The 26599-nt window shown below is 36.5% G+C and overlaps 1 long non-coding RNA gene and 1 pseudogene across 1 annotated transcript in view; one reads left to right on the forward strand and one right to left on the reverse strand.

The window, feature by feature from the left end:
• Positions 1-26599, reverse strand: part of LOC122235089 — a 221626-nt gene that overhangs the window by 155457 nt on the left and 39570 nt on the right. The window lies entirely within an intron of this gene.
• Positions 12292-12871, forward strand: LOC102963014 (annotated as a pseudogene).

The raw sequence follows: 26599 nt of genomic DNA on the forward strand, positions 1-26599 counted from the left end.
AGTCCTAAATGTTGACCTATAAAATGTCTGCCAACATCACCAGTCTCCTCCTTCATCATGTTCCTGTCATTACTACGCGCCCCATTTCTGCTCAGGCCAGGATCTAACACCTATTAGTCTTTCTTGGAACAATCTCTCCCTACCTCTTCACACCCACCCCCTCAGCCTAAATGTTACTTACTCAGAAAAACTGTCTCTGGGCTCCAGATTGGATTATGTTACCAGAGAACATCTTCTCATGACATCTTCAACTTTAGTTTCAGAGTTCTTACTACAACTAAAATTACATAGTTACTCTGATTAGTACATACTCAATACCTGTCTCTGTCAAAATAATGTGTCTATTTTGGTCACTCTTTATCCATATTGCTTAACCCAATAGCACTCATTTATGAGGACACTACAAAATATGGAGTGGTGAATTCTAAAAATAATATGAAAGGCGTTTCATGGTAGGAAGGAAGAGTTTTTGACCAAACAAGTGTAAGATATCTGTGAAACACCCATGTGGAAATGCTCATAAGGTAATTTTCTTTTTAAAATTTTTGTTTTAGTATTCAGGTGTGAGTTCTGAGAGAACACAATTCTAAGAGTAATTGGTAAATAGATAGTACTTAGAGCATATGGGAATCAATAAAGTAAGCCAAAGAGAGGAATAAGTGGGAAGAGAAAATATAGAAAAATGAGACCTAACTAGAGCAGCCACAGAGGTGGGAAGAAAACTGGAAAAAACGGCAATAGGTAGTCAAAGTAAGAAAAATTTCTAATAAAATATTGGGATACGAATTACTTTTTTAATTTATTTATTTATTTTGAGAGAGAGAGAGACATCTGGTACTGAGTGGGGGAGGGGCAGAGAGAGAGGAAAGAGAGAGAACCCCAAGCAGGCTCCGTGCTGTCAGTGAAGAGCCCAACTTGGAGCTTGAACTCACGAAACTGTGAGATCATGACCTGAGCCAAAACCAAGAGTCAGATGCTTAACTGACTGAGCCACCCAGGTGCTTCAATGAAATACTTTTATTACCTTTAAAAAAGTTAAGTAATAATGTCCAAATATACAGTGTTGGATTTATGATATTATACTGTTTGCAATTCTAAGGGTCACTGACCACCTAAAAAGGAGACACACACTTTCACAAAGGGATAAGAGGAACTCTCACAATGTGTAAACTCATGTGTTCAAACATTTGACCCATCTCACTGAGAGTCTACTTAGTACTGGCACCTGTCCTTGTTCATGGAGACACAGTAGTAAATAAAATAGAAATGCTTCCTATCATTGTGGAACTTAATGCACTAAAACCAGGGGATAAATTTAGCTTTTTTGCAATACAAGCAATTTAATCTTTATTTTCTTAGCCCAAAATCTTCAGACACTCATGTTACCTATCTGGCCTTTTTAAGCATGAGTATTGACTCCAAAAAATACTGTAAAAATGTTATAATCTGTTGAAATTGGGTATGTACTCTAATAGTACATATAAGAAGAACTATTCCAATCATGAAGGTCAGGGAGGGCTCCCCCAAAAATGTAGCAAGTCAAGAAAATTAGAGATGACAACAGTCAAAAGAAAGTAATATTTTCTATAAATAAATGGCAAAATCTCAAAACTGAATGGGTTTTAACAAGTGAAAACAGCAGAAGAAAAAGTAGTGAATACTAACACTCACTTCTGTCTATGTGGTTTAAGGATAAAAGAAGGAACAGCTTCCACTTTAGTATTATAGCAATATTGGATAGTAAAGCTTAATATCTCTTAGTACATAAATAAAGAGACTGTTTTTCCCCCAACCACCTCCATCCATCTCTGGATTCCTAATGGGGGGCACTGGTTTCCATTTGCTGAGAACTGAATGGGCTTTTGTGAGGTCAGTTCCTAGACCAAGGTCATAGGTACTCCAATGAAGGAACAGCAGAGCTGAGTGGACCACCCATGGCCCTGATCTCTGACTCTGCTTCTATCTATTATTTCTAACTCCTATCTTAAAGAGTTATAGAATGCAAATAAATCTATCATACTTTCTCACCAGTGACCAAATTTTTGCCACCTGCCCCTGAGATACTATGAACACTAAACAGGATTTTCTTGAGATTCCTTTCCAAAATTCAATCCTTGGCAATAAATTGGTATGTTTTAAAACTCGTCATTATGAAATAAAGAATTCCTTTTGCCTATATTTTTGTTTTATTTCTACATGTTTTATTGATTATTTGAAATAAAAATTTTTGTTTGAGACGATAAACCAGAATATTTATTTAAGGAATCCCATCTGGTACCAAGTTACTTGCCAATAGAAAGGTGACACAGTTATTTGAAAGTTTTAATTCAGTATATTACTTATGGTGCTTTTAGCAGCAGGCAAAAAAAGTTACTTTTACTTTATCATGTAGTTACTTTTTAAACCATTAAAAATGGGATTACCCAACTTCTGAATTATTAGATTCTGTAACGGGTTAGAGTTTGATGTGAAAAATAACAATATTTAAATTAAGAGCAAGAAATACTATTAAAGAAAAGCAGAGGACAAGCCAGAGGTCGTGGCTTCTTTTTGTCTGGCGCAAAATACTCGAAAGGAAAAAAATATCATCACTTTTTCTTTCAGTGCATTTGCACTTTTGTCTTTCCTTTCTTATCTTTCTTCATTCCTCTGAGTGATCTTCCCTAATCATTCTTAATATCCTCCTTTTCCTCCTATTTTCCCCCTAACCTTCAAAATAAGATTAATTGATATAACAAGAAAATTAAAATTTGGGGATATGTACAAAACATTTTGTTTCATTTCACATATATCTGTCATCATAGAGCTTTCTTACAGATTTGTTTCCTCCTTACATCATTGTTGGAGATTGGAAACAAGTCCTCTTCTCCAATAATATTGATATTGGACAAGTCAATGCTAAGCCCAGTCTCTGCAGATAAAAGAAAGGGCCTTCCCAGGGAAACACAGTCAGCACAGGCTTTTCCTAAGGAAAGGTGAAAGGACATATGAGATTCTTTTTTTTTTTTTTTAGAATGAAAGAAAAAAGTAAAAGTCTAGAGTAGCTTCTAGTAACTATCTCAGTAGCACAGTCAAAATCAGCAAGCATGCTAAGACACACTCAACATTTTCTAAACTAATCCCCAAGAAATTATGTTTGCACTTGAGGAAGAATCAGATGTAGAAAAGTAGCTGGTAAAAGTTCAAATACTTGTTACATGAGCTCTCAATCACACAGTAAGAGCATGAGGCAGCATTACAAAGTAGCCTATGTCAGAGAGGATCTCACAAATGGGGACAGGACTGTTTCTCCATTTGTAGCCAAGGTTAAGCCCAGAATGGAAACAGTGGTGAAACCAGGAGCCAAACCATCCCAGAACCCTCCCTCTCTCTACTGGGGAAGGCAGCAGGCTCCAGTAAGAGCAAGACATCAGGAGCAACGATGGCAGCAGGTACAGGAGAAGCCACGGGAAGAGCTATGCCCACACTGAGCCAGAGAGGGTGTAGGCCACTAAGCAGTGCCCAAGAGGGCTGGTCTTCCAGGGCACAATGGGTGTTCTCGAGCCAGGTGAGGCGAATGGGTGAATGATGTTGTTTTCACAGATTAAAAGGAGGTAGATCCAGAGAAATCAGTTTGTTTGAACATGACTATTTTTGATTCTGTGCTATGACCGTTGGAAACATAGGTTACATGATTTAGTTAAGGTTTGTTGTTTTGATTAATCCTGCTGAGGATTGATAATTATAACAGCCAACATTTACAGAGTACCTACCGAAGAGCTGTTTTCAGTCATTGAGGTATATCAAGAACTTATCATTGTACTTTGGGTGTTATACTAAGTTCATATGCATTATTTCATTTGTCCTTTACAACAGCCCTATGAGGTAAGCAGTAGTACTATCTTTGGCTTATAAATTAAAAAGGAAAAACAGGTTTAGAGAGCTTAAGAAACTTCTCCAAGTTTACAGAACTAATAATAAATCACAGAATCAAAATTCAAATCTGGTCATTCTGGCCAAACTCATAAGCACCTTTTTGCCAGGTGGGTTCCAGAAACTGGGAACTGGAAGAATTGTCATGTATTCAGAAGCCATTTCTGTAGTAGAAGAAATCCAAGACATAAAGTAGAAAGAGGAAAGGAACATAGGCTCACTCCTTAAAGCCTATAATGGAAAAGAAAAATAGAACTTGAGAAAAGGAGCTAGTCCTAAAAATGAACTTCCAAGCTTCTCAGTAGTCAGGCCAAACACTGTCTCCTGCTGGCTCCTACCACAATTTCTTTCTGAACGATGTAAACACAAATCCCAACACCCTTAATATGATAACTCAGCAAAGACATCAGCTTCATCAAGGCTTCATTAATAATTAATTATGCTCACAATCTGTCACATCAAATATAAGGCTAGTATGTCAACTGGCAGGCACATGACTGGTAAAACTCTTTTTCTGGATGGAAAGCTCCTTGAGGGTAAGAATAAGTGTCCTGAGCTCAGCTTCCAAGGTTTTCACAGCTGTTTCCAGTCTACATCTCCAACCACAATTCTTACCATTCCTCCATACTATTCCTGAACATTTGGCTTTTTTCTCTCCCTAGAAAACACCCCCCTCCCTCATTTGTACTTGACAAAGTTCTCTCTCACTTTAAAGGGCCAGCATAGATGTTGTCTTTGAGGTAGTGACAATGCCATGAGAACGTGGGGTCCCCAAAATCGCCCTCAGCCTCCCTCTTGAACACAGTAGTAAGACAAGGGCACAGGGCCCTCTGCCCTATCCCCAGACCCCCTACAAGCCTCAGCCCCTCGCATTTAGGAATGCTGGAATAATCACTGTTTCCAGATGCCCTTGCCCCATCTTCAGGGGTGACTATGTCTCCCGCTCTCTGTTTCCATAATACTTTATATATGCCTCCATTACAGCATTCATCACATCAGGTTTTAATTGCTTTTGGCATGCCTGGAGATCAAGAATTAAGAATACGATGGACTTAACATAGTGTTTAGAACAGAACAGTGCCTCAATAAAATATGATTGATTCAAAAATTATCTGTTCTATTTTAGCATATAGCACTTAACAGAACTTTGCAATAGAACTTAATAGAACTGGGCAAATCCATTATATTTGTTTAATACAACATACACAAAACACATAAAGAAAAAGTAACCACCATGACCCCATGACTTGTCACAAGTTTTCTTCCTCTACACTTACTTTCCCTTTATATATTTCCATTATTCCTTATTTTTCAGCAAATTATACTCAGTTGTTCATGCCAAAAATCAATAAATCATCCTTTGTTTCTCTATTTCCCTTATCCCGTACAGCCAATCCATCATCAAAATATATCAAATATATCTCAGATATCTACAATTCATCTCCATCACTACTGATCCCATCTAGTCCTGTCCACCATCATCTCCTAGGTGGATACTAAGGACACTGAAACAGATTCCTAATGTGTTTCCTTGTTTTAACTCTTGCCTTTATAACTTAGTCTCCATACAGCAGGTAGAAACATCTTGTTTAAAGTCTAATAAGACACCATCTTTCCTAAAATGCTTCAATGACTTTCCACTGCCTTTAAAATAAAATCCAACCTGGCCTCCACAAACTGACTCTTGTTTTCAAAACCAACCTCACCTTCCACATCTCTCTCATTCATTCACTGTGTTCCAATCACTCTAACCTTGCTCTTCCCCAAAGGGTCAAGCTTGTTGGGCCTTTGCACCTGCTCTCATTCTGCCTCTGTGCTCCTCCATCACCAGCTCCTTTCCATCCTTCAGAACTCAGATGAAATTGTGTCTTTACTGAGAGCTCAGAAGTATCCTCTGCTGAGCTATCACTTTGTTTTCTCCACTGCACTTGCTATAATCTGTAATTATCTTATTTGTTGGTTGGTTTTCTTGGCACTATCTGTCCTTTTCCATCCCAGTCCTCCACAAACAATACAACGAAGGTCTGAGAGGAGGATTTTGTATATTCTTATATACTGACTATCTCTCCAGAGTCTAGAAAATATTAGGTACCCTGTACGGATTTGAAAAAAAATGGATGAATATATATATATATGTATGTATGTATGTATGTGTATATATATATATACATATATATATATATGCATGTATATATATATACACATATATATTCAATATTTGTTGTATGATTTTACATTCATAGCAAACTCCTTCTGGGCAAAGACCATGTCTTATTTGGGAAAAATTTGATATGGTATCTGGAAAGTACCATGTGACTATTGCTGCACTAAATGTTATTATGTATTTTGAAAACTCCATCAGGACCATCATATTTATTTATTTACTTACTTACTTATTTACTTATTTATTTAGAAAGCACAAATGGGCAGGGGCAGAGAGAGAGTGAGAGACAATCCTAAGCAGGCTCTGCACCGTCAACACAGAGCTCAACACAGGCTTGATCTCGCAAACTGTGAGATCATGACCTGAACCAAAACCAAGAGTCAGACACTTAACCAACTGAGCCACCCAGGCGCCTCTTTCAGAGCATCTTTAAAGTGACTCCAGAGTTTCAGTTTTCATGGTAGAAGATAGAGTCAAAGAAGCAACAACAAAAACTTCAGACAAATCTGTGCATAAGACTAGGAACTTACAAAATATATGGTTCCAAATGTTATTAATAAGATGTGAGGATTTTTTCCTGAGAATGCTTCGAAAATCTGAAAAGTTTTAATGCTATTTGCAAAGAGCAGGTCTCTGCTGCATTAATCTTCCTGTGTGCTCTAAGCACCCATGGAGTTTAGTAGTTCTCTTCTTAAGAGGCTCATGATGCCTAAAGAATCACATGATCAAGAGAACTGAGCTTAGTAATTCCACAAGAAGAAAGTCCAACTGAGGTAATGTATCTGAATTTAGTACCTAAATTAAAAGTTGGAGACTCAGCTTTCCCAGAAGTAATTTCTTCTCTCACCGGGGAATGTATATGCTATAAATAAGATCATGTAGCTCGAAAGCTAATTGTTTGAGAACACCTAATTGAAAGTAATGGCTAATGAGAGGGTCGCATTAGTGACTTAATGTTAGTGGTCACATTAGAATCCTGCATTTATACAAACCTGGTTGACTTCCTCTTTCATAGATGGCATTAGGGGATAAGTAAATTATTCTAAGATCACTGCAGCAGCTGATGCATGCCGGACCTGCATCAAAGGACATTAAAGAATATGACAAAAATGCTCCACTCCTAACTCACAGATTCTTAGAACCAGGGTGGAATTATGCCTGAACTAAAGGGAATAAAGTATCTCTGAAAGCAACCAATGAATATGAAGAGGAAATAGTAAGAGTCCATTGTTTTAAACTTAATGTTTAGGAAAACACAGACAAATAAGAAAGCTAGAAAACAAATTAAAATGGCATCTTCTCCCATGGAAGTCTCTGCATGATACTACTGTGTTCTACACAGGGTGGGATTCAGGATTAAAAATGAGAAAGTGTTTCCCTCCATCAACAAACCTGGCCTTGGATAGAGGCATACAAAACAGATTCACACATCACTGTCTGACAAGATGTTCACTGATAATTTTAGCAGTGCTGAGGAACTTATTGATACACTTCTCCCTCTTAGAAAAACATCTTAAACTCATGGGAAAAAAAAAGAAATTGAGTACAAAAAAGCAAATGGTGAATTTGAAACTTTGCAAGAAAGTGGGTGTCTGAAGTAGGCAACTAGTAAAAAGGTCAGATGATATGGTGATGTTTATGAATTGCCTTGTTACCAGCAAATTTCTATCCAAACTTTTGAACATAAAAACTGTTAAATAAAAATAAACTATTTTCAATGTGGCAAGAACAAGCTGACCTTCTTTAGTTTACAAATCACAGAATAAAATGACAAATGTTACAGCTTTAGGTATATAGACACACAGGGATCTCTCACTAGAGACCTTCCTACTCCCTTTACAATGACTATTGAAAAGAAAGTGGAGCCATCAGTGATTGGTTGGGGTGAACTGCATGAGTCACAAAAAGCAGTTTTCATTATTTGTTAAATATTTATTACATATAATACCGAAAGAATAGATTTAAACATCTAATTCCTGTGGGCACTGGGATTTGGACTACCTAGAAAAAATATTCCTCTTTTTACAAGAATTTTTAAAATATCTCAATATAGGAGCACCTCAGTGGATCAGTCAGTTAAGCGTCCAACTCTTAATTTCAGCTCAGGTCATAACCTCGCAATTCATAAGCCTGAACCCTGTATCGGGCTTTGTACTGTCAGCACAGAGCCTGCTTGGGATCCTCTCTCTCCTTCTCTCTCTGCCCCTCCCCACTCACTCGCTCTCTCTCTCAAAATAAATAAACATTTAAAATAAAATAAAATATCTCAATATGGCTGGTTTATTCACTAATGCACTCATTTATTTAACAAATATTTATGGACTGAAACTATGCAAAAGGACAGAGATAGCCATAAAAGATGATCGGGTATTATATTCATTATATTATTCCTTTCTGTTCAAAAAAAATTTATTTTCTCTCCCAAAATGAGGTTAACTAACATCTCTCTCTCTCTCTCTCTCTCTCTCTCTCTCTCTCTCTCTGTTTTTGTTTTGTTGTTGTTGTTGTCATCTCTCTCTCTCTCTTTTTGTTTTGTTGTTGTCGTTTTTGGTTTTTGTTTTGTCTTGTTTTCTTTTGTTTTGGTGAGAAAAGAGAGAACTTAGCCCAAACCATTTAAAAGGAAAGAATTATCAACAACAGAACTAAATCTTAATCCGCTAGGAAAGTCAAGCTGGGAAAGAAGACTGATGGGTATGCATGGTATCTTTAGCAAGCAAAAAAGCTGAAACATTAGACACCATATTTAGCACAACAAAATTATTTCCAGATCTCACTTACTTGTGAGGCTAAGGCTTCCAATCTATCATTGGACATCTTTAGGACTCTGGTAAAAGTGGGCCTGAGAGAAAATGTTCTCAGTGATGAAAAAAGCTAAGTGGGACCAAGTAAATTAGAGACTGAAACATAAGTTACTCTTGGACCATGGTTACCTGAGACCTTGAAAGCCACTTCCATTTCCACATAAAAGCTACTAGTGGTGTCCATTATCACCTTGGCAGTATTCACATAAGAGCCTAAAAGTCATAATGTTCAGGAAATGTTGAGGAGATTAAAGCTGATCCTTCTTTTTCACATCTAAAAAATTATATGCAAAGTACATTAAATAAACAAATACCTGTGTCTGACCACATCCCAAGAATTTTTTTTATGCCTTTAAATGTTTATGCTGGACTATTATCACTTAGGCAGAGAAGTCATGCTCTCTAGATATTTTGAAAAATATCTTAAAAATTGTATATACTCTAAATTGTATCTTTGATTTACTTGACTGAGTAAATTACTGTTTAAGTTTGAAATTTTATACTGAATTATGACAATATAGTACAGATATATTTAAGAAGTTTGATGCTTAAAGAGATATTAACAGGAGGCATAGCTTTTAAAAGTTAAATGTCTTAGTTTATATCAAAATGTATTCATGATTCTACATGAAATATTGAAAGCTACAAATACTTGATGAAGAAGAACAGTCCATAAACATTATCACAATAACAAAGCTCTAGGAACAATTAAAAACTAAACAAATAAAAATTTTAAAAAACTATCCTGCAGATTCCAAGATAGTTCCCATAAATAAGTATGGCCCCAAAATCTGTCACCAAGTTTCGTATGCTCCTAAATACCAATCTGCAACTGGGGAGAGGATTAGACCTCCATCATGTAGGCCAATAATACTAAGAGAACATCAACTCCCAAGATCTTGGATGGGAATATTCTCTTTCTTAAAATGTAAGAAAATGCAGACCTACATTTTAGTAAACTGGATGATTAATAAAAACCATGTACCTAAGAGAATGTAAAACTAAGTACAACATGACTATTTAGGTCAGCTATTTTTCTAACTATTTCAGAATTAAAATCAGTAACATGACCACAGTTATTTCATATTAAAGCAGGCCAGCCCCTTCATCATCAAGCAAATTTAAAACTGGCACATAGTATTTATATATACCATTATACAAGACAATATTTTCTCCACTAGCTGTAGACTGAATGTTTGTATACCCCACAAAAGTCATAAATTGAAGACTAATCCCCAAAGTGATGGTATTCAACTTGGAGTCTTTGGAAGGTAATCAGGTTATAAGGATAGAGACCTCATGAATGGGATTAGTATCTTTATATGAAGAGACATGAGACAGAGGATCTCCCTCCTTGTGAGGCTCCTGCAAGAAGATGAGAAGATGGCTGTCTGCGAACCACAAAAGTATCCTCATCAGTCACTGGATTTGCTGACACCTTGATCTTGGATTTCCCATCCTCTGAAACTATATGAAATAATGTTTATTGTTAAGGCCACTCATTCTATGGTATTTTGGATATAGCAACCCAAACTGAGATGCCACCATACCAATATATTTCAATAAAGAAGGTTAATTTGAGAAAATAGTTAAGCATCTCTATTTCAAAGAACTGCCACAGACCATACTTATAATGTAACTAATAAGAGTATAGCAAATTTAGATTCATAAGGAGGAGAGACCAGTATCAAACATAGCTAAATATCTAGAATCTAAAGTCACATTTTTTCTTGTGAAAATAATGGATTCAATTCTCTTTACTGTTCATGAGAAAGCAGATTTTACAGGAAAAATAAGCATAACTTACTCTACTGTGTAGGCCTCCAGTACTATGTTGCTTAGCACCTCCTTACCTTACAATTTCAGAGTATATGGCTAGCTACTACCTTTATTCGTACTTAAATTCAGGAAATGTTTCCTGGCTCCTGCCTATGGGCCAAGTACCATTCAAGAAGCTAAGGAATATAGGAGTACAAGTTTCAATCCTTGTGGAGCTTACATAGCAAGGGGAGAGGTGACATTACACATGTAAAAAAAATTAAGAGATAATTAGACTGCAATAAATTTTATGAAAGAAAAGAGGAAAGAATTAAAATTATAAATAATGCCTTTAAATAGTATGGTCAAGAAAAGCTTCTTTTGGAAAATAAGGAATGAGAAGAAGGTAGCTTGTAGACATGCCTGGGAAGACTTTTCTAAGCAGAAAGAATAAGTGCAATAGTTTTAAGGCAAATACTAACTTGATTACGTTTTCTTTTAAAGAACTGAAAAGAAAGGCCAACATGGCTGATGGAAAATTCTGCTCCTGATTTGTGCTTTCAGCAAGCTACTTGATCTCCCATGGTAAACAATTTGAATATTGGACAAAATATATGAGAAAAACTTGTTTTCAGTCATTTAAAAACAAGCACTGCAAGATTGTTACCCCTAAGAGAAGAGAAACACATAAAGTGATTTCTACCATTGTCACAGCTTTCTGTTTAAAGTTTACAGACCATTTTTCAGAGAAAGAAAGAACAAAAGCTAAGCAAGGTTGAAGCAGCTGGACTTGGCATAAAAGAGTACTAGAGAGGATGGAGCTATATGTAAAAAGAACTCCAAAAACCTGAAGAGGGGCCTCCTTGTGTCCTTGTTTGAATAAAAAATTGCATTATGTTCAAATTAAAACTTCCCAAATGCTAAACAATAGTACTTGGGGTGGGCGTGGGGGGGCTCAATGATTTCCAGAGTTCATGCAGAGCAGGGAGACATTTGAATTCCCACAAGCCAAGCAGAGAGAGTTTGTTGAATACCTGGGGCATTCAGCAGAATGGTTCAGTAGAGAAGTGCCATGCATTTGAAATAGGGCTAATAATTAGGGATGCCTTAGAAATAGTCCGAGAATAAAGGTTTCTTTAGATCCAAAAGGATTAAGTTGCACTGCAAATAAATTAACTACCTGGCAAAGAAAGAAAATTGTTAAAGAAAAATAACAATATCCAGGCACTCAAGATAAATGAAGAAGCAGCAAATTGTAAGCCACAGCCAGAAGAAAAATCAGTCAATAGAAGCAGGCCCACAAATATCATAGACGAAGGACTTACTAACCAAGAATTTCTAAACAGCTATTATAAATATGCTTATAATCTTAAAGAAATAGAAAAGCATAGTGAGGAGAGGGATATAAACTATTCTTGAACTTCAAAACTGAAAAACACTATCTGAAATAAATAGATGGGTACATTAGACTCTGAAGAAGAAAAGATCAGTACATTTGAAACCATAACATTAAAAATTATCAAATCCAAAGCACACAGCAATAAAATTCTAAGAACAATTCCCAGAGAATAAAAGTAAAAGTCTCATTGATCTCTATGAAAATATCAAATGGTCTAAAATTCATGTAATTACACTGGAGCCACCTCTGCCAGCAACATGTTCAAGGTAATTCAGAGGTCTGTGGGGCTGGCCAGCCTGAGTCTGCTCACTTTCAAAGTCTATGCATCACCTCACAAAACTTCCATGAAGGTTAATGAGCTTTCACTCTACTCCATTCCTGAGGGTCAATCTAAATATGTGGAGGAGCCAAGGGCCCAACTTGAAGAAAGCATCTCATAACTCTGACATTATTGTAAGCCATATATAAGTTGGTGTCAGAAAACATATTCACAAACTAAGCCCATCATACAGAACTTGGTCCAATGGGGGTTAGACGGTTATGAATATCTCCAAAATTGCCTCCTGGATTTTTTCCAAGACTTGCTGTCATTGGTTTTGCTGACATTGCTGGACTTCTTTTGGCTAGTGATTCAAAAATAAAGAAGCTGGTGTATCCACCTGGGTTCATGGGATTAACTGCCTCTCTTTATTATCCACAATAAGCCATCATATTTGTACAGTCAGTGGGGAGAAATTATATGACTGAGGTTTACGAGGATACATAGTTGGAGAAGATTTGTGGAAAGAGAAATTTCAAAAGGTAGTAAATGTTAAGACTTCACCTGGAAACAAGTAAAATTCTCCAGGCTCTGCTTATTTTAATCTGCTATAGGAAAACATTGAAAACTCTATGCAGTAAACCAGTATTTCTACAGAAAAAAACATGCTATAGAAGTCATTACTGAATGTAGTAAATTGGTTTTCTTCTTCAGGAAAAACAATACTAGACTTCTTAATTATCTTGGCTGATGCCAAACTAAAAGTGGACTAATTGGAAATCCTTGCATCTAGAGATAATGTCCAGCCATAGGACTCCTTGTTCTCATGCTGTTTTTTATGTGCACAATTAAAATTCCAAGTTAAAAAAAATCTATGTGATTAGGGACACATAAAGAGGGAAACAGAAAAATAAAAAATCTGTTGAAAACTTTCTAAATTTGATGAAAACTAAAAATACAGACGCAATAAGCTCATCAAACTCCAAAATAACACAAAGAAACCCACAAGAAAAAAACATCATAAAGACATTTGTCGTTATTAAACAAAATTTTAAAAGCAAGTGGAGAAAGTGTAAACACTGCATAGAAGAGAACAAAGATATGAATAGTTGCCAATTTTTACCAAGAAACATTTCAAGGAAGAAGACTACACAGTGACATCTTTAATGTGCAAGAAAATATGGCAATTTAGAATTCTATAACTAGCCAAAATATCTTGCAAAATGGAAAGGAAATAAAGACATTTTCAGACAAACAAAAGCTAAGAGAGTTTGGAGCTAGCAGACCCACTCTAAAATAAATGATAAAAAAAATTGTTTGGAATGAAGGAAAATAATACTAGATGGAAATTGACACAAATGAATGCGTAAGCAAGGGTAATATATTGGGATATAAAAAGTTTTTCTTATTTGTAAAAATTTCTTTAAAAGACAATTGACTATTTAAAGCAACAATATACTGTTAGGTATATAGCATGTGTCAAAGTAAAATATATGTAAAAAATACATAAAGTCAACATGTAGAAAATGAATGTTATCATAACATTATACATGAAGTAGTATAATATTAGATGAATATAAGCTGTAATAGGTTACACACGTATTGTAAACCACAGAACAACCACTAAAAGAATAAAGGATATAGCTAATAAACAAATACAATGGATAAAATTGAATACTAAAAATTGCTCCATTAATTCAAAATTACGTAAGAAGAAAGAACAAGTGAAATAAATAGAAAATAAGTAATAAGATAGCAGACTTAAACCTAACCATATCAATACTTACATTATCAAATAGTCTAAACATATAATGAAAAGCAGATTTTGAGACTGGGTGAAAAAGCAAGACCCAACTATATGCTGACTATAAGAAAGCCATTTTAAATTATAAAGACAGAGATGGGCTAAAAGTAAAAGGCTAGAAAGAATATACCATGTAAACACTAAACATAAAAAAGCTGGAGTAGCTATATTAATATCAGACAAAGACTATTATCATGCTTTAAGACAGTGATATTATTAGAGATAAAGAACATTTCATAATGATAAAAGGATCCATTAACCAAGAATACATAATAATCTTATATGTGACTAATAACACCTTAAAATACATGAAGGTAAAATTGACAAAACTTAAAGGAGAAAGACAAATCCATACCTATAGGTGAAGATTTCAATCCCCCTCTTAATGACTTATAGAATATGCATACAGAAAATCAGTAAGGATAAGGAAAATTTAAACAGCATTATCAACCAACTACCTAATTGGCATTTATAGCACAACACACTCAAAAACTACAGAATACACATTCTCCTCAGATGCACACAGGACATTTACCAAGATAAGTCACATGCTGAGTCATAAAATAAGTCTCAATAAATTTAAAAGTGTTAAAATCAGGGGCACCTGGGTGGCTCAGTCAATTAAGCGTCTGACTTTGGCTCAGGTCATGATCTTGTGGTTTGAGGGTTCAAGCCCCGCATCAGATTCTGTGCTGACAGCTCAGAGCCTGGAGCCTGCTTCAGATTCTGTGTCTCCCTCTCTCTCTGCCCCTCCCCTGCTCGTGCTCTGTCTCTCTGTGTTTCTCAACAATAAATAAATGTTAAAAAATTTTTCTTTTAAAAAATTAAAATCATACATAGTGTATCCTCTGCAAATAGAATTAATATTGGAAATATATCTGGATAACCCTACAAATATTTGGAAATTAAATAAAATACTTGTAAATAACCCATGAGTCAAAGAAGAAATCAAAAAGAATATTTTAAAGTATTTTGAACTAAAATAAACCATGACAAAAACAAAATATGTGAAAATTTGTGGGATATAGCTAAGGTAGTGCTTAGAGGGATAGTTATAGCTTTCAATAATTAGGTTAGAAAAGAAAAAAATCTTTAAATTTCCATTTAAGGGGTGCCTGGGTGGCTCAGTCAGTTAAGCATCTGACTCTTGATTTTGGCTCAGGTTGTGATCTCATGGTGGTGAGACACCATGCCCCACACTGGGCATGCCCCCACTTTTTCATGCCCCACACTGGGCTCTGTGCTGATCATGGGGTCTGCTTAGGGCTTAGGATTCTCTCTCTCTCTCTCTCTCTCTCTCTCTCTCTCTCTCTCTCTTTATCCTTTCAGCCCTTCTCCTGCTCACACACATGCCTGCGTCTCTCTCTCTCTCAAAATAAAAAATATAAAATAAAAATAAATTTCCCTTTAAGAACATTAGAAAAAGCAAATTAAACTTAAAATATGTAGAAAGAAGTAAATAATAAAAATAAAACAGGGAATCTTTAAAAAAAAAATGGGGGGGGTGGGAGAAGAACCTATGGAACATGGAATGGAAACACAATAGAGAAAATCCATAAAATAAAATCTGGTTTTGGGGGGGGGGAACAAAAAAAATAAATTTCTAATTACATTGATTAAAAAAACCAGAAATCACTGATACCAGGAATGAAAATGGACACATCACTACAGATCCTACAAACATTTGAGGAAGAGTAGGGAAATATGAATTTTATGCCAATAAGTTCAACAACTAAAATAAAAAGGGAAAATTCCTTGAAATATACAAATTATAAAAATGGACACAGAAGTTGGAGATCTGAATGGATTGAGGGCAGTGAATAAAGGAGAGAGTAGCATCAAATGTAGTCAGAGAAGAGGATAGGGATCGGGTAATGTAGTTTTGTTTGACAAGGTCAGAGTTTGGATTTAATTCTCAGTTAAAAGGCCACTGACAGATTTTAAAGAGCAGTGGTACAATCTTATTTCAGTTTTTAAATATCACCACTGCTGTGAGCATAATGATTACAGAAGTACAAGATTGAAAGAAAAACGACTGAAGAAAAAAGAAAGTTAGGAAATTATTTCAGTACTTCAGGCAAGAGATAATGTTGAACTAGAACAACATTAGTGGAGAGGGAAAGAAGTGAACAGATACAAGATATATCCCCAGCATGTGTCACATATGATAGAACCAAATATATATATATATATAAACATTACTCAACATAAGAAATGTCTTCCAGAAAATTTTTCATTAAAGCAAATAGTATTTTCCCATTGATTTCCAGGGATGTTTGTTCTCTGAGAAAAATTATTCCCATATATGTAATAAAATTGCAATGAAGAGTGAAGCAATTAAAATATTCAATTTCTCTGATAGGAAAAAAATGGAAATACAAGAAAATATTAATAGTGACTATCTCTAGATTATGGTCTTAATGTCAATTTTGCCTTCTCACATGATGCTTATGATTTTCAAAATGCTATTATTTTTTAAAGACTGGACAACATTTTGGGTCATATATTTTTAAATACTGGACTTATTTTTTTAAGTTTATTTATTTATTTTGAGAGAGCATGAGAGAGAGAGAGTGAGTGTGCAAGCAGAAGAGGGGCAAAGAGTCGGGGAGAGGGAACCCCAAGAAAGCTCTGCAGTGTCAGTGCAGAAACCTAAGTGGGGCTAGAACTCACAAACTGTGAGACCCTGACCTGAGCAGAGAACAAGAGTTGGATGCTCAACCGACAGAGCCACCGAGGCACCCCTGGAGTTAATTTCTAAAATATAATAGTAAACTACTAAAACATTAGCAATAGTGCTAGTTCTAGGGGAATTATCACTTGATTTGTTCTTCTGAGGTTATAGTTCCCATTGAAGATGTGATTAACCTTAATGCTTTAGCATTTGACTATCTTTTAAGCAGCATTAAGCCATCATAAATTGTGTACATTTTCATAATTTTACCACCACTTGAACTTTTTGGCTTCTGTCCAGTAAGAAATCTTACCAAAGAAATACCTATGCTATTTATTTTAGTATCTTTAGGATGAGTTGAGAGATAAGTAAAGACTAAAATAGCCAGCTATTATTTCCCAATCTATAGCACTAAACAGCCAAAAAAGTCTGTCCCTTTCCTAACATAAATATGAAATTCATCTGAAGGCAGGCTACTGGCTATGAACCTACATAATGCCCTCAGGGAAAAAAAAAAAGGCCTTATAGAAATTCTTGACAGCCTAGAATTAAATAAAAGCTAATGTCTCAGTTCATTTCAACCCAATGTTCTTTTTCCTTTTCCTCTACCTCAAACATGCATATTCTCACTTAGAGCCTAGAATCAAGCTATAATTGAACCAGCTATTAGGAGTAAGGTTCATTTCAACTTAAACAAATTCTTATGAACATGTACAAATGGAGTGGATAGAATCCTTTACCTCTATTTTGTGCATGGTAAGAATTTATACACTTTTTTATTCTATAGTTTAAAAATGAATTTTTGGAGTAAGGGATATTCAATTTTGCTCTACTGCCTACTTATGGACTATAATCTTAACCAAGTTATAGTAACACTTATATATATACTTATTGCCAGGATCAGTACCATACCCGTCACATAATTCAGTTGCTATTTTTATAGATGTTTGTGCGTTTGTTTAGCCAAAAATCAAAAATATCATCCTTGAAAATGAAAATACATCTACTTTAGATTCATACAGATGTTACATCTGAGTTTATGAATATAATCACCATACATTCGGTTTTTGAGTTGACTCTGTTCCCACTGTAACCATCATGTTTTTCCTCACATCCTGTAAGATACTGCAACTGGTTGATGATCACATTGTAAAGCTATTATGCAATTATAATTAACTTTACAAAACAGCTGATTTGGGTGGTGTATACCCTGTTGACACTGACATTGTCCACATCACACTGCTTTCCTTGTTGACCACATGTATCCTTATTCCTTTCAGTGCTTTTCATTCCTGCTCCCAGCAGGTGTATTCTTCTTCAATAACATTCTCTGCCATCTTGCTCTAATCACCAATGCCTTGTAGCACAATATATCTTCCATCAGGCCAAAATCAATCCCAAGAGAAGAAAGGTTATGTGGATTTGATAAATTTGAGGACCTATAGTGCTTTACAGTCCATCTATAGATATGAGTTTCTATAAAATAAGCTCAAGTTTTTCCTTCTCAAATCCAAGTATTTACAACATCAGGCTTTTCTCCAAGTCAACCTGTATCACTGGTTTGCAATTTACTGTGGAATCCCCTAAGAAACCTCTACTTTGGGTTGTTAGTGTATTGTGCATAGGAAAACAAAACCTTATGTAGTAAGTGTGCCACCAAGATTAAACAGGGCTCTTAAGCATGATACAAACAATACTGTGACATTTGCCTGACTAAAAATAGTCTTTAACTTTGTATCAGAAAAATAATGTCAAGAAGTAATATTTCTGCTCAACTATAGCACTTCCAAATTCAACTCTGTGTATCTTTATCTTCAATTTTGATTCCTTTTAATTTTCCCTAATTAATCATTTCCCACTGATATCCCATCGAAGAGATTTAACATGCAAAAACTTAATAGACCTACCCACTCAAGTGTTATACCAGGTTTTGACAGTCTCGACCAAAATAACGATGCTACTTTTTTTTTAACCGAAGAAATTAAACTTGTTTTTCTCTGAAACATTGATGAAATAAACTCATAAAGATGACAATCTTACTTTAGATTACTTATTACCTTGTGTTGTAACTAATGTAAAAAAAAAGATGCAAGTTATGTAGCTGAAAAATTACATTTAATAATGAGGCATTGTAGACGACAATAATTTTGTGGCCATAAACTATTTAAATTATGTTTCACAAAGCATATAGCACTCACAAATAGCATTAGCTATTAAATAATGAAACAATTTAATTTAATAAAACAATAGTAAAAATGAATAACCTAAATAAGATTACCCTAATTGTCCCCTAAATCCTTACTACTCAAAGTATGATCCATGCATTTTTCTCACTGGGTAGTCTATTAGAATCTCAGGCCACACCACAGAACTACAGAATCAGAATCTTTAATTTGACAAGATCCCCAAGTGGTTTATGTGCATATTAAAGTTTGAAAAACATTACATGAAATGAAAATCCATTTAACTTAGTTGAAATTGTGGTACCAACTCAAAATATCAGAGTACCAATACCACTGAGTTTCAAAAAGTATTCAAAGGCATCAGCTAACTGGTATTTTAATTCTTAAACATCAAAAAGCAAACAAGTTTTGATTAATACTGAATAAAGTTCTGCTTTACTTATTAGGATAAGTTTCCGAGAATCTATGGCTTCTATGGTTTGTAAAACTTACATCTCTTTATATTCCAGTATCTTCTGCTGTACAATGTGAATTTCTGCTGTTTTGTTAAGAAAAAGATAAAAATCGTGAACTAGATTAGAAAGTTTATTTTTTTAATTTTGTTAATGTTTATTTTTGAGAGAGAGAGAGAGAGAGTGAACGGGGGAGAGGCAGAGAGAGAGGGAGACACAGAATCTGAAGCAGGCTCCAGGCTCTGAGCTGTCAGCACAGAGCCCGACGCAGGGCTCAAACCCACGAACCACGAAACCAAGATTATGACCTGAGGTGAAGTCGGGCGCCTAACCGACTGAGCCACCCAGGTTCTCCAAAAGACTTTATATTTTATCATTAGTAATTCGTTTTCCTCTTCAAAATCTAAAAATTGATATTTATCTCCAAAACACAAGCAAATATCTATATTGGATTTTAGAAAACGAAAATATTGTTTTACTTTATTTTTTAGAGCACGAGACGTTAATATCTAGAACCTACAATATGGTTATGTCCTAAAATGTTCACAGGAGCCATCACAGGGCTTCAAGAACACTGAGGACTTTCTCCCTCGCCCTAAGAGAAGGTGATGGCTTAAACTGAATCAAAACAATAAAAGAGTCAAGATAAGAGCAGTTAGCCAGACATTGTTCTCTCATGAAACTTTTCCAAATAAATTTAGTTACTTTTGAGAGTAACTAGAACCAAAAAACTAGAAAATTATGCTTCTCACCCAAAATCTTTGCCTCCTCTGAGATTGTGGAGGTAGAGCAGTAAAGACTGGCTGATTTGGGGCCCATCATGGCAGATTGACTCAGGATTGGATTCGTTTACATTGATATATAATGTTACCATCACCACACCAATCCCTAGACAATATGCAAGGGGGCCAAGTCAGAATTACGCTACCTGCAAGAATACTTTTAAAGAGGAATTTTCAAGGAAGCACAGCATTAAAAAACAAAATACACTGATTTGATGAAAACCTTTCATTAAAAAGCCATTAAAACGATCAGGTCAGTACCACCAACTGAAACAAAAACCACCAGTTGAATATATGGTGCCTTGTGCTCAAATACAAAGGTTCAGTGGCTCTGAGATAAAATCTAATTGAAATTTATTTAAAATATGGACAAACACATATGTGCATTGCAATATAATGCATTACGTACACATTAAAATACGTTGGTAATTAAATATGTTTCATTTTATATAACTTAATGCAATAACATGCTAACCTTAAGGAGGTCAAGGTTCAAAAGGCCATTTCACGGTAAAAAGTCTCACCAAAAATGACCTTGCAGGATTTGAGACTGACTGGCTCTGTGGAGCTTGCTATTAACTTGTTTTTACCTTTGCTACCTAAATTGGCTATACCTTTCTGTTTTTCAGTGTCAAAAGTGATCAGCATACTTCTGGGCTTAGAGAATTATATTTATATACTAATAGGGTTTAATAAAAAAAATATCCACAGCCTGTTGAATACAGTATCATAATGGGAGCAGGGCTATTATTTTAGACACAGGTGTTTTCATAATTCAATGTAAACATCTCACCAAATGGGTGTCCTCTCTCTAATCTGTTTTCTTCGCATCCTTATTCGTTCTTGTGACTTCAACTTTGTGTTAAATAAACTACATAGTTACCCTAAAGTGTCGTTATAATTTCCATTGAAAATGTCCACATGTTTACCCATGGCCACATCTGACTTACTCTCCAAAACAGAACTCATTCCTCATTCTTCCATACAACAATTTTTACTGTGTTCTAGGAACTCTTCTAGACACCGGAGATACATCAGTGAATAAAACAGACAAGATCCCCTGAGCCCATGGGGCTTCCATTACCAAGGGGTGGTAAGGTGATACCCATAATACATAATCACAATGTACACTATGTGAAATGCTGGCAAGCAAAATGAAGAAATTAATGAATCTTGGGAGGAGACTAAATAATATAAAGTGGAGTGAAATTTTAAAGAAGGCTGTCAATGAAGGACTCACTGATAGTAACTTTTGAGCAAAAACCTGAGTCAGGAAGAGTGGATGAAATCTGGTACACAGGTGGAGGGCTTGGCTATAAACTGGCTATAAACTGGAGCACAAATAGCTCATTTTCAGCAATAAGCTAGAAGGCTGAGTATATGGAGTACAGGTGTGGGTAGGTGGGAAGATGGGTAGTAGGAATATGGATATTCTCTTCCATTTGCCACTATGTCCTCAGTGTATTGGAGTAGTCACTGCTAAGAGTGAGAATGGGGCGCCTGGGCGGCTCAGTCGGTTGAGCGGCCGACTTCGGCTCAGGTCACGATCTCGCGGTCCGCGGGTTCGAGCCCCGCGTCGGGCTCTGGGCTGATGGCTCGGAGCCTGGAGCCTGCTTCCGATTCTGTGTTTCCCTCTCTCTCTGCCCCTCCCCTGTTCATGCTGTGTCTCTCTCTGTCTGAAAAATAAATAAACGTTAAAAAAAAATTTAAAAAAAGAGTGAGAATACAAAAGGATGTCTTGGAAACATGAGGATAAAGGGAAGGAAATAAAATTAGGACTAGGATCACATTTGATGTTAGAGTGCACTAATTGTGCATTTTTCTTTGGCCCATTCAGTTTTGTGGATACAAGCATGGGATAGGTGGATATTTGGATGTAACTAGATTTGAGCTTTTGTCAGGCAAGTACACAAAGTGAGACGGTAGCAAAGGAGTTTAGGGAATGCCCAAGGGACTGATGATAATGATTATTATGAGAAATTATCATGGGTAAGAAAGTGAGATCCTGAGGGGAGGGAGCTGTGAAAAAAGGGTAGAAGGATCATATGATATAGGTTCCCATAAAACCAATAAATTGTTGGAGTTGGGTATGTGAGGGAGAAAGCTAAAAATTAGAGCTGAGACTTACAGATTAGAATTCCTGAAACTGAGATTATAGACAGGTGCCAGGTGTTGGCAAATACAAGGTATAGAATATAACCATGTAAGCGAGTGACTGAGATGGGCTGGAGGACAAAATCCTTGGAGAGAAGAAGCTTAAGGAGCTAAAGAACAAAACCAAACAAAACCCAGGATATTAGAGGGATCATTACAGGGTTATTAAGATCACCAAGAATTATGAAATAGTGTTGGGAATAGTGTCAGTGAACCTGGAGTTAAGCACTTCAATGAATGAGGAAAGATGACTTTAGAGTTTGCAGATGACAGTGGCAAGGACTGGTGGATGGTTTGGTGACATGGGATGTGAAGCTAGTAGGAGGAGGAGGGAGGGAGAATGGGCTGGAAGTGGCATTGAGCAGTAAGGAGAATGCTCTCCTTACCTCCATGCCTCATGGTAAGAGGTTATAGGAGAAAAATAACCAAAACTTGAGAGGGCTCATGAAGAAGCAGTGTCTGAGGGAGAAGCCAGGGCCAAACAAAGCAAGGGGGTGAAGGAAAGAGGTTGCTCAAAATGGACTGTGAGTTCCACTGAAAAGCGTTCAGGAACTGGGGGTGGGTGACAGATATAGTCAGAAAAGAGGATACACAGAGAAATAGAGAAGTGAGAGACGTGATCCCATGAGGGATGAGATCTGTGGGGTCAGATGACCTCAGAGTCTGGATTTTCCTAGAGTGACCTATGTAAACAGGATTGAAGTCCACAGTGAAACTGGTTGTGATCCTCTCAAGGTGGTGGCCAGTGGTGACAGGGGAGGGGAGGGGAGTGCTGAGCAAGAAAGGAAGATCCTTAATAGGGCCAAACATGTATCCAACCCCCTTTTTTCCCTCCAAGGTAGCAGGTATCTCAACACAGAAAACCCAAACTCCAGCTTCCTCTTGCTTCTGGAACACAAAGTGGTGCTGTAAGAAATTCAGTCTTGCAAACCCACACCTCAGAATCTGCATTCACAGATGAAAGATATTCTAGAGATCAAGAAGCCCTACCCCTTTCATAGAAAGATGAAGATATCAAGAGGGGATAAAGAACTTTAGTAAGGGGATGCCTGGTTGCCTCAGTCAGTTAAGCAGCTGGCTCTTGGTTTTGGCTCAGGTCAGGATCTCAGGGCTCCTGAGTTTGAGCCCCAAGTGGGTTCTGGCAGTACAGGAGCCTGCTTGGAATTCTCTCTCTCTCTCTCTCTCTCTCTCTCTCTCTCTCTCTCTCTCAATAAATAAATAAACTTAAAAAAAAAAAAAAAGAACTGTGCCTGGGTGGCTAGTTGGTTAAGCATCTGACTCTTGACTTTGGCTCAGGGCATGATCTCACAGTTCATGGTTTCGAGCCCTGCGTGGGGCTCTGCACTGACAGTATGAAGACTGCTTGGGATTCTCTCTCTCTCCCTCTCTGTCTCCCCCTCTCTCTCCCTCGCTCTCTGCCCTTCCCTCACTCATGCTCTCTCACTCAAGATAAATAAATAAACTTAAAAAAGAGAGAGAGAACTTTGGTAAGATCACAAAGTTGGTTACAAGCAGCTGACACTAGGAATCTGAGGCTTTATCCCTGGTCAAATGTTCTTTGTCTTATACAATATTATGATTTGGGAAGGTTACAATTTTAACAAGGAAAGTGATGAGCTATTTTGGAAGATAGTTTTGAATGTTTACATAGTATAAGGAACAATGAGTTTATCTGTCATCTGATAATATCATACAGTATTAATCAGTATTTATGACTTGCTCACCTCTTCTAGGCAGTGTGATGCTTCTTACGTACATTTTCCTTTCATTGACACAACAATCCACGAAGGCAGGCACAGTGTTATCCTTCTCTCACAGATAAGCAAGCACAGTCTGTGTTCCTGCCTGACTAAATGTGCTCAATTCTCTCTGACTTTGTAGACCCGCATAGACTTAAATCCTCACCAACGTGATATTTTGTTTGATTGTTCACTGCTCACTTCTCAGCCCTTTCCACACCAGCGGACTCCGCACAACACTTGTGGGCCTTTTCCCCACTCTTCCATATCACATGGTTCCTTCTCTGCTCCCACTCTTGCCTGCTTGATTGGCAGTGTCTGCTGGACCTGGGGACAGCCAGGGGTCTGACTGGGGCCCTTTTACAGAGTCAAATAGAGGCTCATAGTTGCATTTTCAAAAGCCCGCTGATCATATATCCCACACATACTCTTGGTTACTTGTTGCGAAGCAACTCATTGTCTTTCTCCAATCTCAGCAAACTACTCTTTTTTGCAACCTTTGTTTCTAGCATGGCCATTCTTCTAGAGCTGTAACGTGAAACACTAGGGTCATCTTTTCTTTCTTGCTTTCCCTTGTTTTCTTTCCTCCTCTCCTCAACCTACTAAATTAGTTTCAAATTTGCTTCAAAGTTCTATACGTTGTACTCCATATCCATCTCCTCCCCATTCCAAATTCTGTCACACATTCAGGCCTTCATAGCCTGCTCACTACACTTTTGTAAGAGAATAGTCCTTGATCCTATTTTTCTGCATTTCCATCAATCCTGTTAGTTCTACGGTCAATTGACTTTCCCAGAGCTCAGCCCCTACTTCTAAAACCTTTAATAATTGCTTGTGCGCAAGCCTTTTCATAATGCTTTTTCCCAGTTTCCTTCTCAGAGTTCACACTTCTATGCATCAGCCAAACTGAACTGTTTCTGGGACATATTCTTGCTTTACTCCATGTTTCCACTTTTGCAGTCCACTCTCCTTGGAAAATCCACCACTCACTTCAGTCTACCTTAATTGTCACATACTCTTGAATTCCCTAAACTGATTTGATCTCTACACACTTTTTCTTTAAATTTTTTTTTTAACGTTTTTATTTATTTTTGAGACAGAGACAGGCAGAGCATGAATGGGGGAGGGGCAGAGAGAGAGGGAGACACAGAATCAGAAGCAGGCTCCAGGCTCCGAGCCATCAGCCCAGAGCCCGACGCGGGGCTCGAACTCACGGACCGCGAGATCGTGACCTGGCTGAAGTCGGACGCTTAACCGACTGAGCCACCCAGGCGCCCCTGATCTCTACATACTTTGAAGCACCTCAAGAAATAAATCTCTATACCACAATTATGGCATTTCTTCTGTGCTTTGCATTGCAGTTTTTTGTTCATGAGCTGGTTTCAAATATTTGAAGGCCTGTCATGTGGAAGAGAGACTGAACTTGTTCCACAAATCTCTAGAGTAAAACCAAGACTAATGACTAAGTGATACCAACAACAACAGCAACAACAAAAAACTAACAAACAAACCAAAACAGCTTTTAACTCTATGCAGAAAAGAATTTTCTAACATTCAGAGTTGTCCTAGGATCTGGATGCCTCTGAAAGAGGACATTCCCTTTCACTGTAATGTTCAAGCATAGTTTCAAATACTACTTTTAGCAGATGTAGTAGAAAAGACACATAAATTGGACCAGATGGTCAGTAATAGTGCCTTACAAGCTGGTGATTTTGTTTTTAATCTTATGTTTCTAAAGGCACTTCAGAAGCCCAAGGTAGATAGAATCTTGTCATATGTTGGTATGGTCTACTACTGCTTTTTAAAAATCTACTATTTCTCAACTCTCCAACATCAGAGTAAAAAGAATTCATCTAGACAATAAACTTAGAAAGTTGGGAGTGCAACTAAGAGAGGAGAGATCAATCTTCACACTTTAAAAAATTTTAACAATACTGTTTTATAAGTAATATCTTGCCCCTTGAATATAAATAAGCATACACATAATAGCCTTTCTATTCCTTGAATAGCCACTTTAAAAATCACTTCTTAAGTGCTTTATAAAATCTATGAAAGGCTCTTTCTTCTATAAAATCTATGAAAGTTTCTCGTATTATTGTCTTTCATAATATGACGACAGAACGCTAAGGACTACAAATATCAACTGTAAAGTAGTTTTACCTCACTTGACTCTTTGCATATCACATACTTAGGACCTGAAATAAATATAGTGCATATGCATACTTTTGACACATAAAGGGATTTTCTAGTATTTCTTTTTATGTAAGTTGATTTGACAACAGTGACAGATGATTATGATAGTCTTGGAACTTTACAGTGAATTCTTTATCAGAAATGTGAATTTCCTTTTAAAATAGAAAGTTAAAAATAAATTAAACCATTGAAGGAAACACTTCTTAGAAAGTAACTGTTTTAATCTTAATAGATAAACAATTTCTAGGAAGAGTCAATGGACACAAGAAAAAACCTAACATGTAAGTAAACACATAGAAAAAATGTTCAGCCACACTAATTATTG

This window comes from Panthera tigris, chromosome F2 (genome assembly GCF_018350195.1).
Source record: "Panthera tigris isolate Pti1 chromosome F2, P.tigris_Pti1_mat1.1, whole genome shotgun sequence".
NCBI classification, from domain to species: Eukaryota; Metazoa; Chordata; class Mammalia; order Carnivora; family Felidae; genus Panthera; species Panthera tigris.